At 38.1% G+C, this 4,664-nt stretch overlaps 1 non-coding gene across 1 annotated transcript; it reads left to right on the plus strand.

The window, feature by feature from the left end:
- Window positions 1-3,888: 3,888 nt before the first annotated feature.
- TRNAT-AGU lies at window positions 3,889-3,962 on the plus strand. The gene has a single exon. It is a non-coding gene; the product is annotated as a tRNA-Thr (tRNA).
- The last annotated feature ends 702 nt before the right edge of the window (window positions 3,963-4,664 follow it).

A 4,664-nucleotide genomic window follows, 5' to 3' on the forward strand; every position in this document is an offset into this window, starting at 1 on the left:
TTTGGATTTCCAAAGAAAGTATTTCTAAAGATCACAACAAATGGTTAAATAAATGAACTCTTGGAATTTATGACTATAAAACAAAGAATGCAATCATTCGGTTTTATTTTGTCATAAGGACTAATTTCCAATTAGTCATTGTGATGAGGTAATTATGTTCATGCATAAATTTACATCACAAGTTATATAGCAAGGATAATACCAAGTTAGGTTGGTATTATATAATTAAAGTTTTGGGAATCATATTCGACATGATTAAAAACTTTATATTTGCTATAAGTATTCTACTTTAATTAGTAGAAATTCAGAAGGATCAAAATAGTGGATTTTGATAGAGGAATATGTATAAGTGCACTTGAGAAAGGCACATAAAATTATTCCACTGGATCAAAGGGCCTAGAAATATTTTGATCAAATAATCGTGCTCCTTAGCAAGAATTAAGGTTATAAATTACAAGTATATTTTCGTTTTATGTACTCTAGCAAACTATGTTGGTAGATTCTTTTAAAGAATTATAGTTTTGAGTACATAGTGGCCAAAGCCTGCTTTGAGTATAAGTGGGAGAAAATGTGTGTGAATGTGTAGCACAAGGCCAATAAAGCGGTTGGTATACTCGAAAGCATTCTTTGAGTATAAGTGGGAGATTGTTGGGGTTTGTATACTAAAAGATGCTTCGAGCGTACATGCCTTTGTACAGTCAGCTTGTGCATGTATACGAGAAACGCCACGTCCACTTGTTTACCTATTTATGAGAATAAATAATATAATATAAATGGTTTATTATTGAAATATGATAAACAAGTCTAAGGCTTTTTACTAAGAAGGTCAAGTAGGGAAATTCGATGAATCTCCTCATGAGTTTTCCAGTAGGGGACTTGGCCAGATCTAGTAAGAAGAAAAACGTATTCACAACCTAGATAGGCTTTGGCTACCTATTGGTACGGTTGCGGTGTTTGTGATAATTCTCTCTTACCTAAGAAGAGATTAGTAACACCGGTGTGGTAAAGCACTGAAAGGATCTAATCCGAAATGTATTCTTTATTGCTATCTACTGAAAGAATATATTTCAGAAAGTTTAGTATTTTCTAGTCTATGATATTAATATCAATATTGTTTATTCAATCAAACGCCACTTTGACTTATCAATATGTGAGAGTTTGTACGTAACTCAAGTTCATGATATCTTGGGTGGTAGTAATTGAATAACATGAAGGTATTGGAATATTATTTCATAGAATTCGCGTGCCCAGTGTGGTATGATTAAATCCCTAAAAGGGTGATCCCCAATGAGGTGTTTGAAAGAGGAATTTATTATTCAGAAATCTGCGCAGTTGGAATTTATTCCACGAATAATAAATAAAGTTTCAAACTAGAAAAACTCTTTGGAGAATTAATTTAATTCTAGTCACATAGCAGACAAAAGAATTAAATTGATGGATCAAGATAATCTTAAACGCGGGAAATATTATAAAATAAAATGGACCCAAGTTATTTGTAATTTGGTGATTTAAGTGGGAGTGCAATATTATTCTTTAGTGGAACAAAATAATATTCCATTGATAATATATTAAATCATGGGTCATTTGATTTAATTAGTAATTTATCTAATGGGTGAGCCCAACACTTAAGTCATTCCATGGATCCCCAACCTAGCCCAACAAGTCCATTATAAATAGTGATGAGATGTGGAAACCCTAGCACACCATAAGTTACACCCTAAACCCTAACCCTAGCCGCCGATCACTCGGCCTCTCTCTCTCCTTCTTGCCTCGATTTTCGAGCCATAGAACAAGGAGATCTAGGGTTTTTGGTTTGTTCTAGTCTTGTTCATTCTAATCCATAGAATTGAATCGAGATAGATAGATTGGTGTAGTGTTCTTCCTAGATCTCATCAAGACTATTTTGATTGTTCGAGATCCGCCCACACGGATGAGTAATCAAGGACTAGGGAATAGTACGGAAGATTCGTGGTCGATAAACCAAGGATCTCCGGGTGGTGCAGCTAGCAACGTCAATCCAATGATGGATTATGAGGTAACAATCGAATCTACATCGAATATGCATGATTATGTGTTTATTTGATGTTATATCTATAGATCTATGTTAATTGCATGAAATTGGAGTCGAATGCATAATCACCTAAATAGATCCGGTCAAGGACCTGTTTGGTTTCCGTGTCTTCCGCTGCGGTAGTCCCAACACGCATACCAGGCTCTGGCTACAGCAATGGATTCTTCATTGCTATAGTAGGTCGACCGCCGGCTTCCACCGCCACCGCCATCGCCATCGCCGCCGCCGCCACCGCCGCGTTCGCCACCTCGCTCACCACTTCGACCGCCATCTCCTCCGGTGCCCTGCTCTCCTCGGCGGCCGGCGCTTCGACCACCGCCGCCGCTTCACCTCCCACCATTTCCGCCATTTCGCCCACCTCCGCCGCCGTTTCGCCCCCCAACGCCTTGATTTCGCCCGCGGCCGCCTTGAGTACCTGACACGGGTCTCTGGTGGTGTTCCCATCAACTGTTCCAACGTGAATCTATCAGATTCAGATAGAGGAGATTGGGTGTTTTGGAATTGGGAGGATTGAAATTGCTGAGAAGGGTTGTTGATCGCGTCCATATTGGGCCGGTAGTCGCCGAACCTCGATTGGGGACGACCCACGTTCCTCTGCGGCTGAGAGGAGGACTGACCCCGGAGTTGGGGTGTATGTTGCCACGACGGCGGCGATTGTGGACTCCACAGGTGCGTTGGAGGGGGGTCGGACTCGATCTCCACGGTTGGGAAGACGAAAATGCGCCAAATCCCGATTCTCCATAGCCGGGAGAATCATCTCCACCTTGCATTTTGTAGACTTTGACAATGGTAGAGATTGAAATTTTAGGGTTTAGAATTGAGGAAGATAAAAAAAAATGGAATGAATATAGTATTTATAAATATAATTTTCGAATTTAAAAAAAATAAAAATAAAAATAAAAAATCGGTGGGCAAGGCCGCGGCTCTAGGCCCTTGCAGTGGCGGGCCGAGCCGCGTGCCCAAGAGCCTCGGCCTGGCCGAGCGCTCGGCTCTCCCTCGTCCACCCCCTCGAGCCGCGTCCACCGCTCGCCTCAGTAGTGGGGGGCCGCGGGCTGCCCAAGCCCGGGCCGAGAGCCGCGGCCCTCCTCCCCCTGTGGACGCTCTAAACAAACAAAAAATACAGTACGGGAAATCCTGTGGTCAAATAGTCAACCATTTATGTTAGATTTCATATTATTTCATGTGACCATATATATGCTATAAGAATTATATGAAAATGTTTGCAATTATATAACGATTGTATGAAATTAAAGAAGTTATTATGATCATATGAATTAATTGGTAAATACGTAGGTGGTATCATTAAATTAATATGATTTGAAGTTAAAAATGAATACGTTTGAAAGCATATTAAATATCGTTTAATAATGATTATTAATATCAAGGATTTTGATTTGCAAAAATAACAGTCAAGATTATAGAAATCACGGCATGAAATTTATGGTGTTAGATTAAAATTGTACTAATGTGGAGTTACGAATTAGTTGCCTTATATTATGTACAATTATACGATTTTATAAAGTATTGATTTTTTTTTTCATTCAAAATTTGTACATGATTCAAAAAAAAAAAAAAGAGAGCGCCAAATTAAAAGTAGGTGGACAAGAGCTCTAAACTACACACTAATCATGCAACACTTCATCAGTAACTTATAATCCATGATATTACTATAATAAATTCAATAAAAGACTAGATGGATAAAAGGCTGAAACTTGGTGTAAGGTTGGTGGTATTACACGAAATGGGAATTGGATGAATATGAATAGCGATGAGTTTAATGATACGAATACAAAAACGCGAAATAGAAACATTAAGAAGCTCTCGTAGCTCAGTTGGTTAGAGCACCCGTTTAGTAAGCGGGAGGTCTTGAGTTTGACTCTCAACGAGAGCAACTGTGGTTTTCATTTTTTTCAAAAAAAATTTCATTTATTGGTTTAGGTTTTCTGATTTCTGCTTTAAGTGAGGCATCTTTCTCCCTTCTAAGATCTAACCTTTTGTGATGATGTACTAGTATTTTAGCAATCTAAATCACAATATTATGATTCCTCTTTGATATTCAGCCAAGTATAGAAGTCTTGAGACAATTTGATGTTCAAATATTCTGCTTGGGTAATATGGTGTATGCATTGGGATGAATCAATTACTCATTTGAAATCTGGTTGAACACATATCAATTTGGTTTGGAACTAAACTAATGTTGGATTTTGTGTAGTATTGGTGATGTTTTGTTGTTTACTCCCTCCGTCCCTCTATAGTAGAGGCGTTTCTTTTTGGCACAAGATTTAAGAAAAGTTGTGTTATATGAGTTAAGTAGACAGATGAACAGAGATTAAAGTAAGAGAAAAGAAAAGTTTTGCTTTTTGCCATAAAAGGAAATGACTCAGCTAAAGAAGGATGGTGGGAGTATGTAGTAAAGTGGTGAACTAAGAAAGTAACATAGTGATGTGATATTAACTCTCACCACAATTATCATTTCATTCTCCCTACAATTGACTAGAAATGAAAAACTTCCCTCACAGTTGCAAAACTCTCTTTTAATTCACAATTTGTAGATGTATTCTTTGAATTCTCTCTCTTCTATTCCATACTCTCA

Source organism: Salvia hispanica, chromosome 3 (genome assembly GCF_023119035.1).
Source record: "Salvia hispanica cultivar TCC Black 2014 chromosome 3, UniMelb_Shisp_WGS_1.0, whole genome shotgun sequence".
NCBI classification, from domain to species: Eukaryota; Viridiplantae; Streptophyta; class Magnoliopsida; order Lamiales; family Lamiaceae; genus Salvia; species Salvia hispanica.